Below are 14,764 nucleotides of genomic sequence, written 5' to 3' on the forward strand. Positions count from 1 at the left end.
AAATAAACCTAATTACCTACCCCCAAGAAAAAATTTTTTTAATTTTTTAAAAAATAAAATATTTTTTAAAATAAATAAATAAAATAAAATTATTCCAAAACAAAAAATTTGTTAAACACTGCTTATCTATGTGGTAGTAGAAGCTTAAAAATAGGCTTGTCCAACTGATGAAGGGATAAATAAACTGTAGTACATCCATACAATGGAACGTTGTTCAGCCACAGAAAAGACTGAAGTACTGATGCTCGGATGAACTTTGAAAACCTTATGCTAAGCGAAAAAAGCCAGACACAAAGGTCACATACTGCACAATTCTATTTATATGAAACATCCAGAATAAACAAATCTGTGGAGACAGAGTGCAGATTCGTAGTTGCCAGGAGCTGGAAAGAGAAGAAACTAGGGAGTGACTGCTTACCGGGCACTGGATTTTCCTTGGGGGATGAAAGTAGTCTGCAACCAGATAGAGGTGATGGCTGCAGGATACCGTGAAGGTACGAAGTGTCACCGAATTATACATTTTTAAATGACTTAAATGGTAAATTTTACGTTATGTACAGTCTACTACAATATAACAATTAAAGTGAAAAATAGATGTGTCGTGATTACTGACATGATTGACACAATTTTAAAGACTTTTCCTTGAGGTTCTCATTGTGAAACCTGACTTTTTGTGAAGGGGGGCCCTGAGTGCATCTCAGCAGGTCCCAGTGGACAACTCTACCTTTGTCTGGTGGGGAGGGGACAACACTAACAGACACTGGCTCTAAGTAGGACCGTCGCCGTATCCGAGACCCTTCCATGAAGACACCAGCTGATCTGTAGCAGGGCGTGTGTACCGTCTGGAGGTCCTTGGCAGAAAATTTGAATTTGTTCAACAACTATGCTGTACTGAAAGGATCTTTGTCCCCAAAGTCTCTCTTAGTTTTAGAATCCATGCCTGTTTGTTTTTCACGTTTCTGTAAAAATTATGGAAAATCTTGCTCGTTAGAGTACCAAATAAGGTCAGGAAAAATGGTGGCTGGCTATTGCCAGAGTCCGATAATCCCTGCCCAAGGGCAACAGTAACAGTCCCCACCCCGGGAAGGGATGAATTAGGAATTTGAACGTTGCACCTCTTGGGGAGTGATGGAAATGTTAGCTCTCTTGATCGTGGTGGTGGCTTCATGGGTGTATACATCTATGAAAACTCATCAAACTGTACATCTGAAATATGTGTAGTTGACTGTACAGGAAACCATACCACAATACAGGTGTTTTTTAAAAAAAGTTCCCACATCCCTCCTCACAATGGTGGCTGGGTCATGCTGGAAGGGGCTCAGCTACAAATCTCTAGTAAAACCCACTGAAATTCATCTCAGATTGGGCAATGCCAGCTCCAAGGCTCCGTGAGAAGACCACCTTCAGAAGACAGGAAGCAGAGAATGGAGAGGGCAACCCCTCTTGTGTCTGTAACTGGGTTGAAGAGTATCCCCCAAAACTCATGTCTTCCCAGAACCTCAGCATGCAACCCCATTTGGAACTAGGCTCTTTGCAGGTGTCATTTAATTAAGATGAAGTCATACTGGAGGAAGGCAGGTGTCCTATTAAGGGAGAGGTTTGGACACAGAGATGCAGGAGGAAAGGTCACATGACAACAGAGCCAGAAATCAGAGTGATGGACAGGAGCCAGACAGCCAAGGACCGCCAGCAACCACCAGAAGCCAAGAAGGCGGATCTTCCCCTAAAAACTTCAGAGGGAACATGGCCCTCCTGACACCTCGATTTTGGACTTCTGGCTCCAGAACTGGGAGGGAAAAAATTTCTATTGGTTTAGGCCACCTCTTTGAGGTAGGTAGCTTGCAGCAGTCCTAACAAACGAATCCACTGTGTGTATCCCACACAGCCTGGCCACCCCCGTTTCATCGTGATCAAAAGAACCCAAGGATGGTGTGCCTGAGAGAGCACGCATCTCCACAGTGGCAGACCCAGCAGTGCTGTTTTCAAGGTGATGTGGGTGAAACACAAAAGAGGGGAATGGTTTAGCAGTCAGGCCAAACAAACGGGTCATACTTCGAGCCTCATTACAGCTGAGGACTGGGAACTCAGGAGTATACAGACCTCCAGGCATCCAGCAGAGTGGTTTTAACAGTCACCTGGAAGGACAGCAGCCATCACTTAGGTTACTTTTTATTGTATCTGTCTTATAGATGAAGACACCATGTTAGACCTAGAACAATAGAATTATTGTCTCAATACCGTATCATTATTATAAATATTGTTTGCACGTTATAATAAATCCCACCATCACACATTTGGGCAGAGCCTTGAACATCTTCCAAAAAGCTTTTGCATCATTTGTGAAATCCTCACAGAAGCCCTGGGACAAAAATTAGACAGGAATTTTTCTCCCAGTTTCTCTGATGAAGGAACTGAGACCCAGGTCTCTCTTTTTTTTTTTTTTCTTCCCTTTTTGCTTGCCTGTCCAATCCTCCCTCCCTCCCTCCCTCCCCATCACACCATCTGGCCCCTCTCTGGTAATCCCTTTTGACAACCAAGAGTATATTCTTCCAAATTTGTCTCCGGATTCATAGAGTCACGCGCAATTATATGTATTTACACACGCTGTACGACACACGGGCATTTGTCATTTTGTTCACATTCCTGGTTCCTGTTTTCTCCTTCTGCAATACGCCCTGGAAATCCCTCCAAGGCATCTGGTATTACTCTAATTCATCGTTTTTAAATGGCTGCACAAAATTCCATGGTGTGGATGTCCTGTAATTTACTCCATCATTAACAAGCATGTGCTTATGTCCCCTCATTTCCAGCTAACAACAATGCTGCAATAAATAGCCTCTCTACAAATGTCCTTATGTCCTATGTATGGCTTTTTGTTTCTGTGAGATGGAGTCCCAGGAGGGTGGCTGCTGGATCAGGGAGTATTTGTGTTTCTTTTAAACTATTTTTAATAGGCCGAGGCAAGAGAGTAGAATTGTGGTTAGGAAGAAGCTTGCGGGGGCATTAGCAGCATTGGGGATGATCCAGTTCTTCAGGTGGAAGTGGGCTTATTCCATCATCATTCTTTACAATTTGCTTGTAACGTTATTACGTATATTATTTGATGTGTATCAAATATGATAGAATAGTTTTAAATAATCTGCGCATTTTAGTTTGAAGCAATGTGGCCAAAACAGGTGAAGGAATTTGTCTCCTCACTGACAGAAAAAGAGCAACCCTTTCCCTGCTCCCCGACCAGTAATAGTTGTGATTAGCCTTTTCCGTTTTTTCGCCCAGCCTGAGAGACACATCTCATTGTTACCTTAATTTACATTTCTCTGACACTGGTGAGTCTGAGCTTTTTTTTCAGATGTTGGTCGTCCATTTGAATGGACACCCATTTGAACGGCTGCACATGGCATTTTAAATGCTCTGGAAACCCTTCTTAGTTAAGTAAAAAGGGGAAGGCAGATACTCAGCACTTTCGACCTCGCCCCTCTGAAAGATAAAGCTCAGAATTTTCAAACGCCACAAACAAGAAATTAATCAGCATGAATTTGTTCTCTCTCATCTAAACACCAGATGCTGTGATGACACGAACAACCTACAGGGAACACCCCAAACGACACCCAAGGCCCCTGAAACACGAGACACGCGTGTTATCTTCACATGGGAATCAATGAGACTAACAGATGACGGCCACTGCCAAGGTGCAATGGCCTGGATGATTACGTCCCCCCCAACATGCACATATGGGAATCATAACCCTTGCTGAAAAACCAACCCTTCAGGAGATGGTATTTTGAGGGGAGCGTTTGGGAGGTGATTAAGTCATAACGGCAGAACCCTCACAAATGGGACTGGCGCCCTTATAAAAGAGAACCCAGAGAGCCCCTACCCTCCCCACCACGTGGGGACACGGCGTGAGGACGACCTCCTGCGAACCGGGAAGCAGGCTCCCACCAGACACCGCATCTGCCGGTGCCTTGACCTTGGGCTTCCCAGCCCCTGGGGCTGTGAGATACATTTCTGTTGTTTATGAGCCACCCAGCCTGACGGTCTAAGATAGGAAGTGACTGTGTCCTTTCCTGAATGAGGGGCTACCTGGCCAGCAGGTGAGCGCTCGCACCTCTGCCCCCACCCCTCTGTCTGGGCTCTTGCCACGCCTTTCTTCTCGTCAGTTCACACTTCCATAGGGAGGGTGCTTTTACAAGACCTCCCGACTCGTCACTCCATCCCTTCCTTTTCTCACTTCACAGCACACCACGGACATCTCTCCAGGAAAGTAGCTAGAGATTCCATTTATTTTTAATAGCTACAAAACAGCTCATAAGTTAGACGTACCAAATTGTATCCGATCGTTGGCGAGGGGTGGATATCCAGGTATTTCCCATGTTGTTTTACTTCTGCACTGTCACGAACATTGCTGTAATAGATTTTTCTTGTGTGTGTATCTTTTGTAGTTCTAGGTCAGATTCCTCTCTGCTGCAATATGTATGTGTTTAACTTGTTCACCATACCCTCGTCCCCGCCCGATGTCATTAACTACTGCTGCTGTTTGTTTGTGATGAAATCTGAGGAGTTATGAATGACAAAGGAATGTCACTGAGGTATCAGATTCTTTAGCCATCTTCTACATAGAGAACACCTCTCATTTTATAGCTAGAATTTAATTTTTACAGTTCCCCATTCCTTTTGATTTATTTGGTTTTTTTTCTCCTGGCATCTAGCCATCATTACATACTAATGACAGCTAATACAGTTTAGAAGGTGCATTGATTTTTTTTTTAATTTCCAAGCCCCTTTGAACAATTGATGTCTTGTTATTATTTGGAGGCAAGAAGTTGAATCTGATATGCATCCTACCTGTGATTAATGTACAGTCTTACACGAGCATCATGACTTACTCAAATAAGTACAATTTAAAAAAAAAATAAGTACCACAGTGTAAACATAAGTGCAGCACTTGCAGGATTCAGAGATGGGACAGGAGGATAGAAAGGCAACGTGAAGGCAATGACATTGGAGTTAGGTCTTGAGACTCAGGTCCAATTTTGACACTTGGAAATGGGTGGAAGGAAAAGAACTGGAGGAGAAGGGGGAACAACACATCTTTCTTTTTCAAATCCCTGGCCAGGAATAAAAACAAGGAACCTTGAATTGCAAATATGCATCGATTACAGGTGACCGCTGGTGAACTGCACGCCCGATAGTGCACACACAATGCATGCACTGCTCACGTCCCCACCGTCTGAGATCCCAGCCAGTCCGTAAGGATGGAAAGTCAAGGCCGTCAACGATTTCTTGATCCGGCTATAGGACAGCATTACACAACTATAAGTTTAGTGGCAACCTTGAAAGAAAAAAGGAAAAAGCTAAAATGTGTTCCAATAAACTTTACTCATTCCACAGATAACTAATATTTTAGTTATAGGAGATAATATGGTGAGAAAGATAGCAAGCCCAGGGTGAGGATTCTGCCTAATGGGAACATGGGAACATTTAAAGAGCAGTAAAGTTTGTCATCCGCCTCTCAGTCTTGCTTTCTCAATATCATTCCCATAAAAGGAACCAGGGTTCCCAGGAGAAATAGCTGATTCTCAGGCTGGAAAATACAAGATGAGTCAGGAGCATCTTATAGAGAGCAAAAGTAAGGAAATGCTCAAAAAAAAAAAAAAAAAAGAGAGAGAGAGAGAGTGACATATCAAAGGGACACAGGAGCCAATCTGAAAGAGCCCCCAGTGGCCAAAGCTGGAACACGTTGAAACAATTTATACCCAAAGTATAAAATAAATATATATGAGTTTTCATACTTATGTAAATAAGTGGTTGAATAAATAAATACATTGAGGGGGAAAAGGACAAAGCTTCTGTACAAAAAAGTTTCAAATAATATCTACAGATTCCCACCACCACCAATTCCACTCCCTCTGGATGTGGACTGGACTGAGTAACTGGCTTCTAACAAATATGGAGACTAGCTTGAGTGTGAAGAGGGAAGACCGAGGCTGACAGCAGAGAGGCCTGACAGACACAGCCGTAACCATGTGATCAAGGTTGGCTGCCATCTCTACTGATGTCCACTGGGTAGTGCTATTCCTCCCCCCAAATTCCCCAGTCTGAACTGTGAGAAAAAAAAGATTCAGACAAACCCAAATTGAGGGACATTTGACAAAACACCCAACCAGTCCTCCTCAAAACCATCAAGTTCACAAAAACCAAGGAAAGAATGAGAAACTGTCACAGGCCAGAGGAAAGTAAGGAGACACCAGGACTACATACCATGTGGTGGAAAGAGCCTCTAAGTGTCCATGGACAGATGAACAGGTAAAGAAAATGTGGTATATTTACACAGTGGAATATTACTCAGCCACAAAAAAGGCAGAGATTCTGCCATTTTTGACCACATGGACGAACACTGAAGGCATTATGGTAAGTGAAGTAAGTCACAGCAAGACAAACACTGTGCAATCTCATCTATATGTGGAATCTAAACATGCTGAACTCATAGAAACAGAGAGCAGACTAGTGGTCATCAGGGCTGGGGGTTTGGGGAAGAAGGGAGATGTCAGTCAAAGGGCACAGTCATGCAGTTGTAAGATGAGTGAGTTCTGATGATCTAAGATGCCAGAGTTAACAATACTGTGTTGTATACTTGAAAGTTACTATAAGAGTAGAGTTTAATGTTCTTCCATGACAACAACAACAAAGTGGTAATCATGTGAGGTGATGGAAGTGGTAACTCACCTTACATGTGTATCACAATATACATCACAGTATATACGTGTATCGAGTCATTACATTGTACACCTTAAACTTATACAATTTTTGTATGTCAATTCTCTCTCAATAAACCTGGAAAAATAAAAATTGATGCAATGTGGCATCCTACATGGGATCCTGGTACAGGGAAAGAACATTAGTGGAAAGAACGAGGGAAATCCAGATAAAGTCCGAAGTTCCATTTTAAAAACATAAACATAAAGTTGGATACGTGATATTTAAAAATTTCCAAGGTGCAGCAAGAGGACACACCAGGAGCCATTAATCAGGACACAAAGATTTCAAAGCAGAAGAAAACTCTGGATAGAATTTTTTCCGTGCAAAACCCAAGGTACCTGCCTCTAGAAGGTTAACTGACTTATTTTATTGTTTTTGTTGTCATTTATCATTTTTGTCTCTCCCTTGCTACACACACACACACACATACACACACACTAGAATGTAAACTTCATGATAAAAGGGTCAAGTCTGTATTATTCACTTGCCTAGAAGTGAATTGTACCTAGAAAAATGCCTGGCATATAGTAAAACAATGTCTGGCTCAAAAAATACATGGTGAGTGAAGGAATGAGTCACAGAATTGGAAATACCATGATGCAGTCAACCATTCTTGACAGATTTTCAGATGGTCTTCAGTTCAGATTGGTTTTGTTACTGTTGCCTCCTGTTATACACAACGTATCTTTAGCTACTGAAGTACATCCTTACCTGCTAATCCCATTGGTCCTGCAGTAGGACTCCTCAAGGTGGAATTTCTGTCACAGCTTATACCCCCATCTTTTTTTTTTTTAACAAAAAAATGCCTTTCCTAAAAGGTTGTGATGATTTGCAATCACACCAGCAGTGTATAAAACTTCCTTATTTCTTTCCCTACTCTAGATAACATCAACGATTTTAATATTTTCCATTGATCTCCTTTGCCTAATTTCCTATTCGGTTGTTTTTATTTTGAGCTTGTGCTGTTGTTTTAAATCCACTTGTAGTGACTGTGGGCATTAGGGATAGTAAGTCTTCGCCACGAGTTTCGAATATGCTCTCTTTATTTATAGTTCACTCCGTCTTGTGCCCCAAGAGTTTTTATGAGAATACGGTCAGATCTGTCAGTTTTTTTCTTTTGAGGCTTCTGGGGTTCCCATCTTGCTGACATAAATTGACTTTCAATTCTAAGACTAACCTTCACATCTCAGAGAATTCATTTGGCAAGTCCTGGAGGGCGTGAGTCTATAAATTCACCGCCAGCCATTTCAGAATCCATCTTCCCAACATGTCTGTTCATTTCTCTCTCTAGTTGGGACTTGGTGACCTTATCCTTTGGACACAGTTTGGTCACTCTTTGGTTAGCCAAGAGCGCCAACACCGTTTACCATGAAAATCTGAAAAAGTGGACCATCACCAGTGCTGCTGTTTGCAGAGAGAGAGATGGGGGCCCCCAAAAAGGCTGAAAATGAACCAAAGACAGGGACCACGCTGATGCACTTTTCTCTCAACTTGCAATATTTTTAAATTTCCAACTTATGGAAAAGTTGTAAGAATGATACAACAAAAGACCACACATCCATAATTTAGATTTGACTGTTAACATTTTGTCCCTCCTTAAAAATTACTCTCCTCACACACAGATAAATAAATATCTATGCATAGATCTAATATTATGCTAACCCAATTGAGAGCAAGTTGCAGATACTTGAATCCTAAAAAGCTTGCCGTGTATTTCCTAAGAACAAGAACACTGTGCTGCAAAATTATAGCACAGTTATCACACTTTGGAAAATCACTATCAGTACAATAGTGTTACCTAATCTTCAGTCTATATGCAAATTTTCCCATTGTCTCTATAATGTCCTTTAAAGCTGGATTTATTTTTTTGGTCCAGGACCCAATCAAAGATCACATATCACATTTAATTGTCCTTTCCTTTTATTCTTCTTTCATCTAAAAATGTTTCCAAACATGTTTGTTTGTTTCTATGGCATTGATTTTTTTCAAAGTCCAAGCCAGTTATTTGGCACAATGCCCCTCGACTTGGATTTGTTAGATTGTCTCCTCGTGGTTACATTTTTGGCAAGAACACTGCGTAAGGACTGCTGTGACGTGTTCAGTGCTGTTGTCCCAGGAGGCGAATGATGATATGATTGATTACCCAGGTAAGGTGGTGCCTGCATCTCTCTCCATTCGAAAGGGACATTTACCGTAAATTGGTAAGTGATCTGTAGGTGGATAATTTGAGGCTTGTGCCACACCCTTCCCCACAATATTTCATCTACTGGTTCTTAGATTTGTTGTGGATTCTTGCATGAACTGAGTATTCCATTGATGGTTCCAAAACAAGAGCTTCTAAGTCTATCATTCTTTCCATGTTTATTAGTTGACATTCTTCAGCACGTTCTCATTCCCCTCTCTTGCCTTCCTTCTATCTTAATATCAGTATGGACTCATGGACTTGCCATTAATTCTATGTGTTATAATCCATTACTATCATTACTAATTTAGTTGTTCATATCACCCCAGATTTGGCCAGTGGGAGCCCCTTCAGGCTAACTCCTGTTTCATTGTGACATGCCTCCTTTTTTTTTTAAGAACACTATATTCTCTGGTTAAAAAAAAAAAGTTTCAAGTATACTTTGTACTTTTCCTGCCCCAGCCCTAGAACCAGCCATTTCTCCAAGGAGCGCTGGTAACTTTTAGTGGAAAGTGCTATTTAGAAACCAAGATGTGAGTAGGGAGAGGGCTCATTGCTCCTGGGATGTCATGCCTCAGTAGAGCAAATGCACTTTTAACAACCCCGGCATGGGAAGTCAAAGCCAAAGGCATCAGGCAGCTGCCACAGCAGCAGAGGCTGAATTCAATGCTGGAATCAGGTACCATCCTCCAAGTACAGGACATACTTGTTTTGTTTTGTTTTGTTTTGTTTTTTCAGGTGACCAGCACCCACTCCTCATTCATCTAACAACAGCAGGAAAAAGGAATTACCTCTCCTTCCTGTGGACGGTCACAGCGGGACTGTAAACCAAGGTGTCCTAAACCCCTCCTCATATCCAAGAGGTAGGTGCTAAATCCCCAAATCAGACAGGAGCCCCTGGACCCAGGAAGGAAGCTGAAGAAGGATACTGAGACTGTATGAGCGTAAGGGGTTTGACCATATATCCAGAGCTGGCAAAGTTACATGCCTTACAAGGTGAAGTTCCCCCATTGCAAGGTCTGATGGCTTCTCATTTAGCGAGAGCCTGAAAGCTTCCCTGTCTTTGTAGAAAAGTTCTGGCACAGTAGAGCACATGGTGAACTTCTTCCCCTAATATTGGGCCTTTCGTTCATCCTTCCCACTTCACAGAATGTAGTTGTTTTGACAAATGTCTAGATGGCTAGTGATACATTTTCATCTCCTTCCAAATCCACACAACTGAACCGCTGCTTGTAAATCAGCATTTTTTTTCCAGAGGAAAATCTTCCAAAACTTTGTGTCAATCCCTGCAGGGTTTCTTTATCTGCCTGCCTGCTTGCTTTGTGGGGGGTAAAAGAAAAGCCTAAAATCTTTTTTTTTCTTTTAATTGAGAGAAGCCTGAAATCTTGATACTCACAACTTCAAAAATTATTACATTTATTAACCTTCTATTTTCCTTTTTTAAAAATCCTTTTCCCCTTCCTCTTCCTTGTTATTCTTAAAAGAATAATCTTTGATATACGAGTGTTACACAAAGTGGTAGATTTGGGTGAAAGGAAGGGAGGGAGGGAGAGAGAAAAGTGAAGGAAGGATCAAAAGGAAGGAAGATTCTTATACTCCCCATGCTTCATAATGTAAAGACACAAGTTTTCTATCTTCTGGTACATAGGGTTTTTTTGAGTCACCCAACCCTTGGACACTGAACTTGTACATGTCAAAAGGATCTGGTTGTCATGAGGTACCATTGCTCTGGGGTGGATGGGGAGAAGCAGAGATCCAAGGGTGCCAATCTGATAGGGGGGGCCCTCATCCCCTCTAAATGAGCACCAGGCTTGACTTGCAAAATGAGCCCTGAGACTAAAAGGCATCACCATGGTTATTTCAGGGTTGCAGGAGACACCAGCTGTCAGAGCCTGAGGCTCCTCTCCCTGCTCTGCCCTCATGAATCTGAACTTACAGGACAAGATGGGAGGAGGCTCAGTGTTGGGTGATGAGTTCAGCTATCCATGGAAAGAAGTAAAACAGCTGAGGGGAGGGGAGGTTCTGTAGACGTTATTATCCATTTTTCTGCGGTTTGGAGCACAGACAGCCTTCCAACGGGGGAGCGGGGTGCTTTGTTTGCTACTCACTGAAGATAATTTTTTAGCTCATCCAACATTTATTGAGGGTCAGTGCCATCTGGAGAGGCAAACATGAGCAAGCTCTCAGGGTTTTGCTCATAAAGGGGGAATGGCCACCCCTGCCCTGAGCAGTGTGATAGCTTCCATTCATGTTGTGCTATGTTGACACCAACAGTGCCCTGCAGACCCTTCAGAGTGCACTTCTGAGTCTGGTCCTTGTGCAAACTTCATTTGTTCTTCTCCTACAGCTGGACCACTTACTGTTAACAGTGATTTCTGTATGATTTCTGTTGAGCTGAATGGGCCATGCAAGACGTTCAAAGATGGAGTTAAACTTGAAACAAGTAAATCCAAGTGGAGCCAAACATCAAAGGTACGCCAAGAAAAGATACCATACTTCCCAGATACTTGATACTCAAAATGTGATCGTCATGCCAGCAGCCTGGGTATGACCCGGGAGTTTGTGGGAAATGCACAATCTCTGGCCCCACCTCAGTCCTGTGAATCAGAACCTGCATATTAACAACATCCCCAGTGATTTGTGTGCATGCAGAAGTTTGAGAAGCAGAAGCTTAGACCACAGAAGAGCTCTCTCATATGAACGTATGAGAGACCTTGGCCAGCACATTAAGCAAGCCAAGTGACATCCAAGGGTCAACCAGGTGATCAGTGGGTAAAGCTGAACAGTGGTAGATAAAACGCAACCTGCTTTGTGTGCTGCATGGTTTCTGACGTTCTGAGAACAGGCACAGACTCAGACAGCTGAGAACGACTGCTTGCCCTGCACTCAATGCTACATCGTCCTCTGCGACAGTCACCACAGAGCTGCCAGGTAATTTACAGGTGGAGAAACTGAGGCTCTCAGAAGGTGAAGTGGCTCGCCCAAAGCCATAGGACTCCAGTGGGGTCCAGCTGGGACTTGAACGTTGACTGCCTGGTTCCAGGAAGGTGGTCCTTCTACAGCTGCTTTGAAGCAGTGTTGCTAAGGACCAGGCAGGTCATGTGATTGAAGGGAAATCAGTGTGACTTGGGCATGAAAAGAAACAGGATGTCTCCAGTGGGGAGCTGGGGAAAGTAGGTAGGCTGACACCACGCTGAAAGCTTCAGATCCTGCGTGTCTGGCTCCGTGAAGACCCCGCCTTCACATTCATATCCTTCCTGGGCACGCGGCAGTGAGATGATGTCAACAGTCCATCCTGCTGAGACCTAGAAACCATCCAGGACAACGTGCGTCCCTCAAATCTAGGACAGGTGCCTTCTTTGGGCAATAATGAGCTATTTTTCTCCTCAGCAGGGTGACCAAACTCTTCCCTTCATCTCCAAGTGAGGCTGAAAAAAAACAGATTTAGGGCTTCTTGCTGATACGAACTAACCTGAACAGAAAACCCCATTGTTCAGCCTTGTTTCCCCAGCCACCCGCCTAACCTGATAGTAGTCACTTAGAGAGAAGTTCCCCGCAGAGACACTGAAGAGCTCTGCTTCAGGTAATCAGCCGAGGCCTGGGCGCTCTGCAGACCTCAGGAGACGTTCTCGCAACTGTGCCAGGGTATGTTTCTCTCACTCCTCCTGACAACGTCTATAAAACTCTGGGTCCTGATGGGTTTCAGAAAAAGGGACCTCATGGATTCTGAGGAACAGGGAAGCTGGGGAAAGGCTGGAAGGCTACGGGCACTGGGTAGGAAGATCACCACTGTGTGGACAGTGTAGCTTAGCACTTGGCTTACCTGCCTCCGACAGCACTGTCTTCATGTAGGAGGCCAGGGTAGGAGAGAAAGAAGCGGAATTCCTGGAATGATGCTCCATTAAACTAACCCAATATATCACTTGGTTCATTTCGAGCTATCTTCAGGATAAATGAGAAATCAAAAGTCCCAAGAAAAATCTCAGCATCACTAACTGGCTCTGTTCAATGCATTCTGATGCAAAAAAAAAAAAAAGAAGAAGAATTAATAAACATAGCTTGGAAGTCCTCCTGGACCTGTACGATGAGGGTTGGCCAATGTTTTTCTCATACACGGAAATGGACAACTTCTCACCACTCCCTGACTCCCATCCACCCCATGATCAGTGGTTTCTTATGCTTGTGTCTCAGAAAGCAATCGCATCAGCAAAGCAGGTACCACTCTAGGTATTTCAAGTAAGTGAATTGATTATTTAGAGATCAGTGGAAGATCAATTGAAAAAGGGAGCCTGAGAAGCAAAAAGAAGAAGGGATGATAACCAGAGATCAGAAGCTGCTGACGCCCCTAGGCTAGCTCGATGGGCCTGCACCTGATGCCGCACCAGCAGAGATTCTGCTGCATCACTTCTGGATTTATCAAAGAGGGGCCGCCTCCACCAGGTTCTGCCTCCACCTGGGATACTGGTGCTGGAATCACTCCCCTTCTGCGGCTGTTACAGCTACAGAAATCTCCCTCCACTCCCGCCTTTTGATCTCCATCCAGTGCACCTCAAGAAAAAGCCAGGAGGCAGAGAAGCCAAGGAAATACAGTTTGCATATTCCCAGCCCCAGCACTACAGCCCCATTACAGAAGGGGAAGTGTTTACAACCAGCCCAGCAACCAAGCTGTCCCAGGTTGACAGTGCCACCCGGTGGTCAGCAATGGAAACAACATGACCCACCACCTTTCTTCTTTCTGTTCAGTAAACAGAGAGACAGGGAGACTTCACTTAGCTTTAAGCTGTGAGTAAGATTCAGATCCACATATGCCTGCTCTAAGCCTCAGGCTGAAGGAGCAGCAGCAACCCAGGACATGCTTTTCCAGAGTGGATTGTAAGAGTGCAAGAAGGTGAGCCAAAGCACACAGCACATCTGAGGCATCTGTTTACATCATAGCGGCTGCTAAGATTCCACTGGCCACAACGGATCACAGGACCACAGCCAATGTCTCACCATTCTCTGGGTAGTCAGGCTGTGCCTCAGGTTAGACTATATACCATGGGGGCAGCCAAAGTTAAAGGCAGATGAGAGTCAGCCAAGGAAGAGACCATGTCACTGAAAGCAGACCTGCGGTGCACACCAGGTTCAAGTGGTCCAGTGTTTACTTGCAGCACGAGAGGAGAGGCAGCCCGGTGCAATGTGTCAGTCCACATGGCCAGAGGATCCACAGCTGATACATCAATACCCCACGTCACGCTGCAACACAAGGACTCCAACCCATTCTCCTGGGGTCTGGAATACAGAAAGCTGCAGCATGCTTGAGGGCCACTGGTGCATGAGCTTAAGCAGAACAAAGAAGTGCACACCAAGCCAGGAACAGGGAAAGATACTCCTTCCCAAGGCCATAAGCCCAGCACGGGCTGTGAGAGCGCTTTATCTCCCCGTGAGTGGACATTCCAGCCTCAAGCTCACTCATATATGGCCAAGCTGGGGTCAAAGGACTGCACGCAGAGACTGCCTTTCCCAACGCCCAACATCCTGGGTGAGGAATCCACTCCACTCCACAGTGCAGTAGCACTGGGAGGTCATCAGGCAGAAGAACTGTGATTAATAATCCAACTGACCACAGAAGGCAGAAAACAAACTCTATCTCTTTCATCTCTCTATTCCTACCAACAAGTACCAGGATCCGTGCAGACAGACAACAAGCAATAATTGCTGAAACTGATTATGAATGGCATGGAACACGTGAGACAAATATGTAACACAGTGGTCAAGAATTCGGGCTTTAGACTCACAAGGATCTGAGCTAACAGCAAAATGAAAGAGCCACTTTAAAAACAG

At 43.9% G+C, this 14,764-nt stretch overlaps 1 long non-coding RNA gene across 1 annotated transcript; it reads right to left on the reverse strand.

The window, feature by feature from the left end:
- Positions 1–4,778: 4,778 nt before the first annotated feature.
- On the reverse strand, positions 4,779–12,366 carry LOC140687074 (uncharacterized). The gene is made up of 2 exons (XR_012061134.1): positions 10,878–12,366; positions 4,779–5,332 (listed from the first exon to the last, which is right to left on the reverse strand). It is a non-coding gene; the product is annotated as an uncharacterized lncRNA (long non-coding RNA).
- Between the last annotated feature and the right edge of the window lie 2,398 nt (positions 12,367–14,764).

The sequence above is a fragment of the Vicugna pacos genome, chromosome 18, assembly GCF_048564905.1.
Source record: "Vicugna pacos chromosome 18, VicPac4, whole genome shotgun sequence".
In the NCBI taxonomy this organism is placed as follows: domain Eukaryota; kingdom Metazoa; phylum Chordata; class Mammalia; order Artiodactyla; family Camelidae; genus Vicugna; species Vicugna pacos.